This window comes from Nerophis ophidion, linkage group LG02 (assembly GCF_033978795.1).
Source record: "Nerophis ophidion isolate RoL-2023_Sa linkage group LG02, RoL_Noph_v1.0, whole genome shotgun sequence".
NCBI classification, from domain to species: domain Eukaryota; kingdom Metazoa; phylum Chordata; class Actinopteri; order Syngnathiformes; family Syngnathidae; genus Nerophis; species Nerophis ophidion.
In genome coordinates, this window is record NC_084612.1 from 53,369,276 (window position 1) to 53,385,471 (window position 16,196).

The 16,196-nt window shown below is 38.8% G+C and overlaps 1 protein-coding gene across 1 annotated transcript in view; it reads right to left on the bottom strand.

Moving 5' to 3' along the window:
• The window catches only part of soat2 (sterol O-acyltransferase 2), a 63,319-nt gene extending 47,957 nt beyond the window's left edge, over positions 1–15,362 (bottom strand). The window contains exon 1 of the mRNA XM_061874429.1: positions 15,258–15,362. The gene's annotated coding sequence lies outside the window, so the exon portion shown is untranslated. The remainder of the gene's footprint in view (positions 1–15,257) is intronic.
• Positions 15,363–16,196: the final 834 nt, after the last annotated feature.

Sequence of the window (16,196 nt, forward strand, 5' to 3'; positions counted from 1 at the left end):
GTACAGTTACAGTGGCCAAAAACATTAAATATACCTGATAAATACAACTTCAACTTTGTTTTTAATGAATACTTTGGCCTACTATGCTACTGTCATATTTTTGGTCGTTATGGAGAGTTTCTGAGATGTTACTCGGTGAAAAAAATCTGAGAACCACCGAGTTACTGTACTAAGAACAATAATAAATGTTTTTTTCCTCCAGACTTTACGTGCAGAAAAATCGGCGCTCTAACAAAAGGCTGGAGGATTTTTGAACGGAGGTAACCCCTCAAGCTTTTCCAAAACATAAACGTTATCAGCAGTCACTTCAGGTTCAGCAAATAATGTAAACAAATGATAAAGCTGAGGCTCTGAACTCACTGATAAGTTGCACAAGAGACGTCACACTATAGAATAACATTTCTTTACTATATTGTTGCCATGAACACAATTCAAATAAGGTGGTGATGCAATGTAAATGTAACACAACCAATTCTGGAGCCTTGAGTATTAGTTGGTTACTATATTGATCCAAAGCAAAAATCATACATCATTTTAATATTTTGTAGTGTGGAATACAAAGTTAGAGAAGATTTGATCAAGTAAAATGGCTGGTATGAAAAACACTAACCTGTTTACTAGTAACCGTCCGGAATGAAATGATGCTGTCTTTAATTGAGTTAAAGTTGAGGGGTAATTGTTTTTTGGTGACACAATAATTCATAAAGTTAAGCTCAGGAAGCAGTAAATTAAATGATGCGGGCATGTTGGCTACTGCATATTTTATTAATGAGCTTCTTCTGCCTTGGACAATATTTATGTGTGATTTATATGCAAGTAGAAGTATTTTATATCTGTTCATATTGACAAATATGTTGTATTAGACTGCAATATTGGTCATTTATTCAAGAATAAATGGCTGCGTGTTAAAGTGAAATTTAATAAAAACATTCTATGAAATTGCATCAAACCATTAATTCTTCAAAAATATGTTTATTGATAAACACTTAAATGAAGAATGAATGTAAGTTCATAAACTGTGAAAAGAGATGCAACAATGCAATATTCAGTGTTGACAGGTAGCTTTTTTGTGGACATGTTCCATAAATACTGATATTAAAGATTTATTTTTTTTGTGAAGAAATGTTTAGAATTAAGTTCAGGAATCCAGATGGATCTCTATTACAATCCCCAAAGAGGGCACTTTAAGTTGATAATTACTTCTATGTGTAGAAATCTTTATTTATAATTAAAGCACTTGTCTATTTTTCAACAAGTTTTTTTTTTTTTTTTTTTAATATCTTTTTTTACAAATAGTTCAAGAAAGACCACTACAAATGAGCAATATTTTGCACTGTTATACAATTTAATAAATCAGAAACTGATGACGTAGTGCTGTATTTTACTTCTTTATCTCTTTTTTTCAGCCAAAAATGCTTTGCTCTGATTAGGGGGTACTTGAAATAAAAAAATGTTCACAGGGGGTACATCACTAAAAAAGGTGAGGACCACTGTTATAGAGGACGTTAAAGTTGTGCAGTCATTGCAGCCATTAATAATGTCGACCTTTGATAAAATTGTGAAAAATTCGGGAGAATGATTGCACCGGTAGATTGTCGGAAGGTGCACTGAAATTCAGGAGTCTCCCGGAAAAATCGCAAGGATTGGCAAGTAAGTTGCTAGGGCGGGAAAGCCATTAATAAAAGGTAAATTCATTAAAAAGTGCATCTTAGATTTTTTAAGAAATCTTTTCTTGCGGCCCAGCCCCACCCAGATACTGCATCCAGTGGCCCCCAGGCAAATAGAGTTTGAGACCCCTGATTTAAAGTGTTTAATTGTGTCTGTCCTACTCTCTCCGAGTCGTAACCTAGACTTCTGATTAGCCCAAATATTGAGAACTTCTACTATACTAGCTAAAGTACCTGCTACATTAAGTTAAAGTACTAATGATTGTCACACACACACTAGGTGTGGTGAATTTTTTCCTCTGCATTTGACCCATCCCCTTGTTCACCCCCTGGGAGGTGAGGGGAGCAGTGAGCAGCAGCGGCCGGGAATCATTTTTGGTGATTTAACCCCCAATTCCAACCCTATTGTTGAGTGCCAAGCAGGGAAGAATGCTGGTATGAGCTTTTAAACATAACCCGTTAACTGCTGCCAATCAAATGGTGAATAAGATACTCTATAGGGTTCATATATTTATAATTCTGACTGTGAAGTCAGTGCCTTACCAGCCATGAACCTCACCGCACGCCACTGCTATATATATATATATATATATATATACTGTATATATTATTTTTCATCAATCTCAACAAACTGGAAGTTGCAAAGCAAGGTTGATTGCATGAACAAAGGCATTCACACCCTAGCAACTAGGCAACGCATGAAGTCATCACTAATTAGTGGGAGGGACACGCTAACAGCCAATCAGGTAACATTATCAACTATCAGGTTTAGTTGCACCATCTATTTGTCTCGCGGTTGATTTTTTGCATGGAGTGAGAAGCAAAACTAAAAATGAGAGCTGCAGAGAAGAAATTGTTGATAAAACCTGAAAGTCACCTCAACAGTACGGACGTTTTTTGGGATTTTATTTCAAAATGGACCATAGTCAGACCAAAGACCACACCAACAGTCACCCAGAGCACACTGCGGAGCCTTAACTTCCTAGCGTTAAACCTGCAGAAAATAGTTCTTGTCATGTTTTTCTAGATCAGGCGAGACGTTATTATGCGGCCCCCAGCTTAATGTGAAAATTTAATGTTAGTGCGGCCCGCGAGTTTTATATGAATGGCGCTTGACAGCGTTGTGTGCAGAGCTGAAGGAATCTACCAATCATGGTGTGGTATATGACTCTCGAGGGCCGAACTTTGACATCACTTGCGTGATTCAAGCAGAGAAACGTTTTGCCGCTTTCCCTCTAGACCAAAATGGCTTTTTCAACGTTCTGTGTTGCCTACCCCTGCGTTAGTGGAAAAGCGGCAAATGAGTGAAAGCGACATAAACGTTGCCATGGAGACGAGGGTTTTCTTACGTGCCTGGCTGCAGTCACACCGCGACACCTGTCCGTCAGTAATAACAGTCCTCGATTACCTGGACCAATTCAAACCGTTATTTGTTTTTTTTAATTGTTTAATTTACATTGCCTCACACATTGTTGCTGACTGGAGAAATTTAATTATTATTGTTATTACTTACGACTGATTTATTTACTTAATTCTCATTTTGTTCATTTATATTTAGAATTTATTTTGTGTTGAAAATAAAAATAAAGCTACTTAAAAATATATATGTTTTAAAATCTTTTCTTGCAGCCTAGCCTCACCCAGACTCTGCATCCAGTGGCCCCCAGGTAAATTGAGTTTGAGACCCCTGATCTACATGTTTACATTGTCACACTTGGCACTATTTTTTACACTTCATTTAACATTGAGTGCATATTTCAATTTTTTGTGCATTCATTTTAGGAGGTTATTGTCAAGTGTTCAAAGTGATTTTAGAATTTAGGAAACATTGTTTAAATGCAGCTAAGATACGCTCTAACACCCCCCGCGACCCCGAAAGGAACAAGCGGTAGAAAATGGATGGATGGATGGATGTTGACATTTCCCTTCCTTTCTGCCTTGACAACTGAGGGGATTATAATCAGAAGAAGGCTACATTTGCAATACAAATATTTACATTAAATATATTTTTCTCCTGATCCTTATTTTAGATAGGTCATGAAAAATATCAATAATTATCGACATCGACTGATATGAAACTTATATCGTGATACAGTTTTCAACCATATTGCCTAACCCAGGGGTCGGCAACCAAACATGTTGAAAGAGCCATATAGGACCAAAAATACAAAAAAACTAATCTGTCTGGAGCCGCAAAAATATGAAATGTCTTATATAAGTGTTATAATGACGACAACACATGATGTGTCTAAATTAGTTGTGTTAGCCTACTATCAAAATGCTTTTAAAAGTCTTATATAAGTGTAATAATGAAGACAACACATAATGTAAGTGTCTATATTAGTTATATTAGCCTACTATCAAAATGCCTTTAAAAGTCTTATATAAGTGTTATAATGAAGACAACACAAGATGTAAGTGTCTATATTAGTTATTTTAGCCTTCTATAAAATGCCTTTAAAAGTCCTATATTGGGGGTTGCACACATTTGAGCTCCTCTCCAAGGTTTCTCATAGTCAGCATTGTCACTGGCGTCCCACTGGGTGTGAAGTCTCCCTGCCCACTGGGTGTGAGGATGTCGTAGTCGTAATGGTTTGGACAGTCCTTTGAGACATTTGTGATTTAGGGCTATATAAATAAACATTGATTGATTGATTGATTGATTGATTGATATAAGTGTTATAATGAAGGCAACACATATGTAAGTGTCTATATTAGCTAGAATAGCCTACTATCAAAATGCCTTTAAAAGTCCTATATAAGTGTTATAATGAAGGCAATACATGATTTAAGTGTCTATATTAGCCTACTATCAAAATGACTGTCGCAGGCTGAAGGAAATCTTCGTTGACAAAAAATGAAATAATGTAATATTTATTCTGCACATTTTTACAACATTAGAAACCATTAGTATATCAAAGGCTACTCAGAAGGTGAGATAACTCCTGGAAATTACTGGATTTAAATGGCCAAAGTTATAGATGTGTGTGTCCAAGTCAAATGAAACAGCAGGTTGTCTTCTTTTAATAGATTTATTACAATATTTGGCAAGCTAGGTAATGTTTGCTGTGGTCTGGAACAACATAGCACACATACAACTATTAAAAATGCAGCCAATATTACATACAGATAATGTGTCATGAGACATGTAAAACTAAATTATATACAAAGAGGATGAAAGTAAATATATATCAAATGAGCTCAAATATAACTACAAACGAGGCATAATGATGCAATATGTACATACAGCTAGCCTAAATAGCATGTTAGCATTGATTAGCTTGCGGTCATACACTGACCAAATATGCCTGATTAGCATTCCAACAAGTCAATAACATCAACAAAGCTCACCTTTGTGCATTCACACACAGTATACAACTTCTGGTGGACAAAATGAGACATCGAAGGAGTGGAAGATTGTACATGTAAACAAACTGTTGCAGTTAAAAACCGCCAAAATGAGTAGGACAAAAGGATGTTGACCAAATAGTGTAATCAGAGAAGCATACACACAGATGTATTAAACTTTGCTAGTTCTAACAATTTCGAAGGTTTGTGTCATGTTTGTCCTCAAACTAAAATCATACCAAAACAAAAAATTATACATATCACCCCCATATTTTTCCATTTTCAATCCTTGGCGTGGCGACTTGTCCAGGGTGTACCCCGCCTTCCGCCCGATTGTAGCTGAGATAGGCGCCAGCGCCCCCCGCGACCCCGAAAGGGAATAAGCGGTAGGAAATGGATGGATGGATGGATAAAAAAAAAAAATAATTCTCCAGTGTGCCACTAAAGAGCCGCGGGTTGCGTAGCCCTATACAGGGAACTTTATTGTCCTTCCGGCACACATGACACACATGAAATGGCACAAAATATTTAGCCCAGATTTAGCCCACTGTGTTCATCAATCATCAATCAATAAATGTTTATTTACACAGCCCCGAATCTCAAGTGTCTCAAAGGGCTGTACAAGCCACAACCGCATCTTCGGTTCAGATCCCACATCAGGCCAAAGAAAAACTCAACCCAGTAGGATGAAAATGAGAAACCTTGGAGAGGACCGAAGATGTGGGTTACGCCCATCCCCCCCCCCCCCCCCCCCCCCCCAAACCCCCTCTAGGGCGACCGGTGCAATGGACGTCGAGTGGATCTAGCATACTATTGTGAAAGTCCAGTCAATAGTGGCTCTAACATAATAGTGAGAGTCCAGTCCATAGTGGATCTAACATAATAGTGTGAGTCCAGTCCATAGTGGATCCAACATAATAGTGTTTAGAGTCCAGTCCACAGTGGGGCCAGCAGGAGACCATCCCGAGCGGAGACGGGTCAGCAGCACAGAGATGTCCCCAGCCAATGCACAGGCGAGCGGTCCACCCCGGTCACACACATCTGCGGTCCTCTGCAAGGTTTCTCATTGTCATCCCACTGGGTTGAGTTTTTCCTTGCCCTGATGTGGGATCTGAACCGAGGATGTCGTTGTGGCTTGTGCAGCCCTTTGAGACTTTGGTGATTTAGGGCTATAAAAATAAACATTGATTGATTGATTTATTTATTGATGTGTGATTCAAACCAGAGAGTTGGGTCAAAGATAATACCCAGATTCTTTACCGAGTCGCCTTGTGTAATTGTTTGGTTGTCAAATGTTAAGGTGGTATTATCAAATAGGTGTCGGTGTCTAAGAGGACCGATAATCAGCATTTCGGTTTTCTTAGCGTTGAGTTGCAAAAAGTTAGCGGACATCCGTTGTTTAATTTCATTAAGACACGCCTCCAGCTGACTACAATCCGGCGTGTTGGTCAGCTTTAGGGACATGTAGAGTTGGGTGTCATCAGCATAACAGTGAAAGCTAACACCGTTTTTGCTTATGTAACTGCTACAGAGTGCAGGGCCAAGAACCAAACCCTGGGGAACTCCAAACGTTACCTTGACATAGTCCAATGTCACATTGTTATGGGAGACACACTGCATCCTTTACGTAAGATAAGAGTTAAACCAAGACAAGGCTAAGTCTGACATACCAATACGTGTTTTGATACGCTCTAATAAAATATTATGATGGACAGTATGGAAAGCAGCGCTAACATCAAGTAGCAGCAAAGAGTTCACAGAAATTGTTAGACGCCAAGTCTTCATTTAGCTGCTGTGCAACAATTTTTTCAAGGATTTTCGAAATAAAAGAGAAGGTGGGACACTGGTCAGTAGTTTACCATGAGGTCAGGATCGAGGTTAGGTCTTTTGAGCAGAGGATGAATAACCACTTTTTTGAATGTTCGGGGAACAGTGCCAGAGGAAATGGGTAAGTGTCAAAAGTTTGTTGGTGACGAACCACAAGATGCAGAGAAGGAGGCAGTTCTTTGAATAAGGAAACCTGGTTTTAATATAAAATACTAGTACAAAACCACACAAAGGGTACAAACAAAAAGCACGCACGTGGGCGGATTACAAACTAGGCTATGAACAAACAAAAACTGGAAGCAGGGAACAAAAAACAGGAAGCTACACAAAGCGACCAAATATAGCCTACCGCTACGCTGCAACGACACGTCAGGAGCGACAATACAGAAGCGATATGCAATACAATAATCCAGCCGTGACTGGATGGGACGACAGGTCTAAATAGGAACGGACTGATTGACGCCAGGTGTGGCCAGGTGCCAATCAGCCGCAGCTGAGGGGGAACACAGCACTCATGGAGAAAGACAGGAAACCAACAAAATAAGAGCGCTGACAGGAAACACTACACACACACACACACACACACACACACACACACACACAGGAAACAAAGACAAATGCAGAGGAAAAGACTAAAACATAGTCAAACTGTCAGAGGCAAGCCTGACAATAAGTTTATAATATTTAGCACTGATGGACCTAATACTACAAAAAGCTCCTTGATAAGTTTCCCAGGAAGTGGGTCAAGTAAACATGTTTTTTTTATCCCATTTACACGCCGTAGCAATTCCTCTAATGTTATTTCATCAAAAAGAAGAGAATATTTTGGAGGGCAGTATCCGTCGTATATACAGTCGCATCTGTGTTAATAGAACCCACTTGTAGCTGGGATGTGTTGTTATTAATCTCCTTTCTAATTACTTCAATTTTCTTATTAAAGAAATTCATAGTCATCTGCCGAGTGGGTGGAGCTACTGGGAGTAGTCCCTTGTTGGGTTAGCAATGCTACTGTACTAAACAAATATTTAGCATTTTTTTTGCTGAGGCAGATGAGATTTGAGTAGTATTTAGCTTTAGTATTTAGTAAAATCTTCCACTCCTTCGATGCCTGATTTTGTTATCGTTCCACTAGAAAGATAACAAGTACATGATCAATTCAATTACTTATTATGTGGATGGATGGATAGATAGATGGATAAAGTAGATCACAAATAACATAGGTATATATAAACAGCATAGTATATACTGCAGCGTGTGTGCTTAGCTGTTGTGTAGCTGCTAACTCCTAGTAGCTTATAGCAGTGTTTTTTTAACCACTGTGCCACTAGTGTGCCGTGAGATACAGTCTGGTGTGCCTTGGGAGATTATCTAATTTCACCTATTTTGGTTAAAAATATTTTTAGCAAACCAGTAATTATAGTCTGCAAATGATTTGTTGTTGAGAGAGTAACCGTGTAATACTCTTCCATAACAGTAGGTCGCAGCCTGTAGCTAATTGCTTTGTCGATGTCAGAAACAGCGGGAGGCAGTGTGCATGTAAAAAGTTGTCTAATGCTTAAACCAAAAATAAACAAAAGGTGAGAGCCCCTTAGAAAAGGCATTGAAGCTAAGGGAAGGCTAAGCAGAACCAAACTAAAACTGAAATCGCTATAAAATAAACACAAACAGAATGCTGGACGACAGCAAAGGCTTACTGTGGAGCAAAGACGGCGTCCACAATGTACATCGGAACATTGCATGACAATCAACAATGTCCCCACATAGAAAGATAAAAACAACTGAAATATTCCTGATTGCTAAAACAAAGTACAAGTCAGGGTGTGATGTGACAGGTGGGTACAGTACACATACTTTTAGAATAGAGCTATAGTGATGCATGCTTGGTTATGCTTTAAAGTCTAAACCAACAATTGCGACAACCACTTTTTACTGTCAACTAAGTTTAATTTTTAATGATTTATGCTGGTGGTGTGCTCCCGCATCTTTTTAAATTGCATAATATGTGTCTTGGCTCAAAAAAAGGTTGAAAAACACAGGTTTATAGCATGTTTACCTTTTATAAATGACTTGGCTAGAATAGAAGAAGAGACCAACCTTGTGTGCTAATTGGAGGACATTTAGATGTTTACTGGCTGCCCAACTGTGTACAAACCCTGTTTCCATATGAGTTGGGAAGTTGTGTTCGATGTAAATATAAATGGAATACAACGATTTGCAAATCCTTTTTAACCCATATTCAGTTGAATATGCTACAAAAACAAGCTATTTGATGTTCAAACTCATAAAATTTATTTTTTTTGCAAATAATAACTTATAATTTCATGGCTGCAACACGCGCCAAGTAGTTGGGAAAGGGCTTGTTCACCACTGTGTTACATCACATTTTCTTTTAACAACACTCAATAAACGTTTGGGAACTGAGGAAACTAATTGTTGAAGCTTTGAAAGTGGAATTATTTACCATTCTTGCTTGATGTACAGCTTAAGTTGTTCAACAGTCCGGGGTCTTGTTGCCGTATTTTACCCTTCATAATGCGCCACACATTTTTGATGGGAGGCATGTCTGGACTGCAGGCAGGCACTCTTTTACTACGAAGCCACGCTGTTGTAACACGTAGTTTGGCATTGTTTTGCTGAAATAAGCAGGGGAGTCCATGATAACGTTGCTTGGATGACAACATAGGTTGCTCCATTCAGCATTAATGGTACCTTCACAGATGTGTAAGTTACCCATGCCTTGGGCACTAATACACCCCCATACCATCAGAGATGCTAGCTTTTGAACTTTGCGCCTATAACAATCTGGATGGTTATTTTCCTCTTTGTTCCGGAGGACACCACGTCCACAGTTTCCAAATATAGTTTAAAATGTGAACTCATCAGACCACAGAACACTTTTCCACTTTGCATCAGTCCATCTTAGATGATCTCGGGCCCAGCGAAGCCGGCGGCGTTCCTTTGTGTTGTTGATAAATGGCTTGCGCTTTGCATAGTAGAGTTTTAACTTGCACTTACAGATGTAACGATCAACTGTAGTTACTGGCAGTGGTTTTATGAAGTGTTACTGAGCCCATGTGGTGATATCCTTTACACACTGATGTCAGTTTTTGATGCAGTACCACCTGAGGGATCAAATGTCCGTTATATTATCGCTTACGTGTAGTGATTTCTCCAGATTTTCTGAACCTTTTGATGATTATACGGACCGTAGAGGGTAAAATCCCCAAATTCTTTGCAATAGCTCGTTTAGATATGTTGTACTAAAACTGTTCGACAATTTGCTTACAAATTGGTGACCCTCGCCCCATCTTTGTTTGTGAAATACTTAGCATTTCATGTAAGCTGTTTTTACACCCAATCATGGTACCCACCTGTTCCCAATTAGCCTGCACACCTGTGGGATGTTCCAAATAAGTGTTTGATGAGCATTCCTCAACTTTATCAGTATTTATTGCCACCTTTCCCAACTTCTTTGTCACGTGTTGCTGGCATTCAATTCTAAAGTTAATGATTACTTGCAAAAAAAAAAAAATGTTTATCAGTTTGAACATCAAATGTGTTGTCTTTGTTGCATATTCAACTGAATATCGGTTGAAAATGATTTGCAAATCATTGTATTCAATTTATATTAACATCTAACACAATTTCCCAACTCATATGGAAACGGGGTTCCTACAAGTAAACATGCTGCACGACTGCTGCAACAAAGCACTCATAGCAGATCATTTAGCCGGTGTAATCCAGCACTTGTTTCTTTGCTGATATCGTACCGATACCTGATATTAATATCGGATCAGGACACGTCACCCCTAATTATTATCATTGCACTCTTGCTTTGAACCTCCTTTCATTGGCGCCGAGCACCCACATGGAATTGACTGCAAGTTCCATTCTTTTACATAATTAAAAAAAAATCAATCCTGTTGTAAATTTAGTGGCGTGTTTGATCCGTTTCTCATAATTAAAGGGTCACAAATCAAATAATAATCAACACAATCCGAACAAAGATTTAATGTGCCAGATAATGAACTAATGACACAATCATCTTGACTTTGAACACACTGCATACGAGAGAATGAAGTGTATACTTATTCATAAATCTGTCATAAATTTGTGCCATATAGTGAAACCACACTAAACAACACTTTCATAAACATGTGCCATATTGTGAATTTACACTAAACAACAGTGTCATAAACATGTGCCATATAGTGAAACCACACTAAACAACACTGTCATAAATATGTGCCATATAGTGAAACCACACTAAACAACACTGTCAGGAACATGTGCCATATAGTGAAACCACACTAAACAAAGCTGTCATAAATATGTGCCATATAGAGAAACCACACTAAACAACACTGTCATAAATATGTGCCATATAGTGAAACCACACTAAACAACAACAACAAACATATTTTGGAAGAATATTTGCACCGCAACACAACATAAACACTACACAACAAATTCCAAGTATTCCCTGCCGCACCAACTCTTCTGGGAGGCTACAATATAAACAAACGCCATTAGTGGATCTACACCTAACATCCACTGTAATGATACCACATACAATAGCGTATCTAGTCGATACTACTAAGATTACATCGATATTTTTCAACATCACAGAATCTTCTTTGTTTTTTTAAAATGCATATTATGTTTATAAAGTCAAGAAATATGTCCCTGGACACATCAGGACTTTGAATATGACCAATGTATGATCCTGTAAGTACTTGATATCGGATTGGTACCCAAATTTGTGGTATCATCCAAAACTAATCCAAAGTATCAAAGAAGAGAAGAATGAGTGACTATTACATGTTAACAGAAGTCTAGATAGAACATGTTAAAACAGAAAATAAGCAGCTATTAAGACTATATGAACAGGTAAATTACAATTATATTTTTACAGTTTGTCCCTCATAATGTGTATAAAAATAATAGGTAGATAAATGACACAATATGTTACTGCATAGGTCATCAGACTAATTAGGAGTATTTGTTTGTTTACTTACTACTAAAAGAAAAGTTGTCTAATATGTTCAGTATTTTATTTAAGGACTAAATTACAATAATAAACATATGTTTCATGTACCCTAAGATTTTTTCTTAAAATAAAGACAATAATGTAATTTTTTGTGGTTCCCTTTATTTAGAAAAGTACAGAAAAGTACTGAAACATTTTTGGTACCGGTACCAAAATATTGGTCTGGGGACAACACTAATACACACACACCGAGCACCCACTAGCAGAAATGTAGATCGGCGTCAATGCTCCCGATGAAGTGTTTTGCGAAAAAAAAAAAGAAGAGTTTATAAGGCTGTGAAATAGCACATGATGATTAAATCATGGCTTCAAGGTGGCAGAGGGGTTAGTGCGTCACTCTCACAATTCGAAGGTTCTGAGTAGTCCTGGGTTCAATTCCGGGCTCGGGATCTTTCTGTGTGGGGTTTGCATGTTCTCCCCCTGAATGTGTGGGTTCCCTCCGGGTACTCCGGCTTGCTCCCAATTCCAAAGACATGCACCTGGGGATAGGTTGATTGCCAACACTAAATTGGCCCTAGTGTGTGAATGTGAGTGTGAATGTTGTCTGTCTATCTGTGTTGGCCCTGCGATGAGGTGGCGACTTGTCCAGGGCATACCCTGCCTTCCGCCCGATTGTAGCTGAGATAGGCACCAGCGCCCCCCGCGACCCCAAAGGGAATAAACGGTAGGAAATGGATGGATGGGATGGATGGATGATTAAATCATGCAATCCAAACGTCAGCTAAGAATTGAAAAGCTGTAAGTGTGGTCCTCCAACAACACGCTCATTTGTGTGTGACATGTTCAAATAGGGCGTAGATTAAGGCCGCTGACCTACTCGGCACGCTCAATTTAAAATCAATGTGACTTATTGAGTGCCATGCAGACACAATCAATGAGTTGACAGCAGCAAGATATAATTTCATTCATGGATCATGGGATTTGAGTCTGCATTTGAATCAACGATAGTTTGATTTCATTCTTGTGTTTGTACAGCATCATCATAAGTGGTGATGGTACTCACACAGTCCTTAGTCAAAGTTAAGTTCAAGTTAAAAGAGCAATGATTGTCACACACACACACTAGGTATGGTGACATTTTTCCTCTGCATTTGATCCATCTCTTGTTCACCCTGTGGGAGGGGAGGGGAGCAGTGAGCAGCAGTGGTGGAGGGGCTCGGGAATAATTTTTGGTGATTTAAACCCCAATTCCAACCCTGAGTGCCAAGCAGGGAAGTAATGACTCCCTTTTTTTTTTTTTACAGCCTTTGGTATGACTCACAACCTACCCATCTCAGGGTGTACACTCGACCCACAAGGCCACTGAGCAGGTTTGTAAAGTTTGTAAAGTATCATCATAAATGGTGAATTCACGGTCCGAACGCAAACCAATACGCATTCATGTGTGCGCTGCGCTAGGCGCATCTTCGGGAGCGCAGCAGGCTGCACTCAATCGCCAGCAATCAGCGCACCTTGCACTGATCCGAGGACCTGCCTTCATTAGCCTGCACAACCTGCTATCCCGGGCCAGAACGTAGCTACCTGTTCAGTACAGTAAGCCAACACGTTAGCTGTATGCGCACTCTTTTTGCTCTCTGTGTTTTCTTCCCCGTCGTGTTTATCGTCTCATGTCCTGCTTGTCGTTCCAATAGCAGACCTCCGTTCCCACGTCGCAAGATGTGCGTCTCGTCTCCCCGTGTTGCCTCTGCTTCCCTGGCTGCCTCTTGGTTCTCCACCTCCTCCCTGGACATGGATCTTTGACACTTCTCTATCGTACCCAACTTCCTGCCTATCTCACGGACCTACGTGCCTGTCCTGCCACTACTGGACTTTGCTTCTCGCTCAACACTCATCAATTAATTCCCACACATAGTCACACACCATTCACTTTTGGATTAGTTCACACACTTCATTTCTGATTGTTACATAGTCTGTGTATATAATAATGTTGTCCCGAGATCAATACTTTGGAACCAGTACCAAAATTATTTCGATACTTTTCTGTAATTTTCGGTACTTTTTGAAATCAAGGGGGCCCCCCCAAAAATTGGCATTATTGGCTTTATTTTACATGTAATAAGAATTATGTTTTTACACAACGGAATCAAGAAACTTCTGGCCTGATTTACTAAAGGTTTGCATGTACTAAAACACATGCAAACCTGATAACACATGCAAAGCTGATCTAGTACAGTGCAGTGTTGTAACGATAACAATATTTTGTTCCCAGTACGAAAAATTTTTCGGTACTTTTCCGTACTTTTCTAAATAAAGGGGATCACAAAAAATGTCATTATTGGCTTTATTTTAACAAAAAAACTCAGGGTAGATCAAACATATGTTTATTATTGAAGTTAAGTCCTTAGATAAAATGTTGAACATACTAGACAACTTGTCTTTTAGTTGTAAGTAAACAAACAAAGACTCCTAATTAGTCTGCTGACGTATGCAGTAACATATTGTGTCCTTTATCTCCCTGTTATTTTGTACACATTAAGGACAAGTGGTAGAAAATTATTAATCAACTTGTTCATTTACTGTTAATATCTGCTTACTTTCTCTTTTCACATGTTCTATCTACACTTCTGTTAACATGTAATAATCACTTATTCTTCTCTTCTTTGATACTGTACTTTGATACTGTTTTGGATGATACCACACATTTTGGTCTAGATCCCATACCAATTAGTTACAGCATCATACATTAGTCATATCCAAAGTCCTCATGTGTCCAGGGACACATTTACTGACTTTATAAACATAATACACATTTTAAAAAACCGAAAGATGTTGTCATGCCAAAAAATATCGACGTAATCATAGTAGTATCGAGTAGATACGTGCCTGTACTTGGTATCTTTACAGTGGATGTCAAGTGTAGATCCACCAATGGTTTTTGTTTATATTTTGATGCGAGTGAGCGACGGTGTGTAGTGATAATGCTACTTGTAAGAAACATACTTTATTTGTTGCCATGGAGACCAGGATTAGTGATTTAGAAGTAGCTAAAACACTGTGGATGGACGTTAGCCACTAGCTAGCTAGCCATGTCTTAAAGCAGCTCTTCCTGAGAGTGTTTCAGTATTATAACTTCACCTTTATCTATACTTTTTAAGCCAAAATGCGTCCGTTCTCCCTTTTCTGTCTACACACTGTGTCTGCTTGTAAGTACTCTGTGTGTGTGTGTGCGCGCTGCCGAACATGCTCCTCTGCTCGTAAACCAGCAATGTCATGACGTGACTTCGACACGGGCATGTTTCAGAGACGGTATAGTACCGAAAATGAGTCATTAGTATGGCGGTACTATACTAACAACGGTATACCGTACAACCCTATCACACAGTCTTTAGTTTGTAAAGCATCATCATAAAAGGTGATGTACTCACACAGTCTTTAGAGTCCCAAGTCTTGAGGGTGAGTGATGCTCCCTGCAGAGCGCTAACAGTACTGGAGCGTGTTTGCACACTCTGAGTGTCTCTTTTCTAAGCGACTAGTTTGCACTTTGCCCTTTTGGCCTCTCCATCCACAACCCCCACCCTCCTCCCTATGTGCTGTGGCGGCATGAGGTCATGAAGCAGGCCAGAAGAGTGTCACACTTGTTTTGGTTTGCTGACGAGGAGAGTTATTGCATCATGTTTTCATCGAAAAACAGCCTGCTTAAATTCATTGGAAAAGAAAACACATTTAAATGGTGTACAACGTTTTTAATTTCTTCAGAGCTAAGGTGTAAAATATACGTTTGTGACACACATTGCCACATATTTACGTAAATGAATTATTTATGTTTCGTAGTATTCTTACATTTGTTTTATACTTAAACAATATCATTAGATTTAATAGCAAAGTATTTTTATATATATATTTTTAAATATATTTGCATTAACGACATAGTAATTATACATGCAGTGCACAAACCTGAACTATTATTTATTTAATACATAACAATTAGTTGCTTTTATTGTGGTGTTTCTTTGTTTGAGGTTCTATTTCTGATTCTGCATTCAATTCATTGTTTTTCTTTAGTTACCAAAGAGCAATGATTATTTTCCCCTGCCTCTGATTGCTGACCAGGAGGCTCACCTGCTCCTGATCACTAATCACAGAGCTTTAAATGTGACCTGCCTTCCTGGCAGGTCCATTGTTGGCTTAATACGACATTTTGTGTTCTTTATAGCGTCACGCTAATGCTTCATTTTGGTTTTGTTCTACACTGAGACCCTTGAGCTCAGCACTTTCTCCTGCATATTCCATGCGGCACGCTATTTATTTTTATTTTTTTACTGCGTCCAAAAGTAATCATCATTCTTACCTGTCTGTGGCCTCCT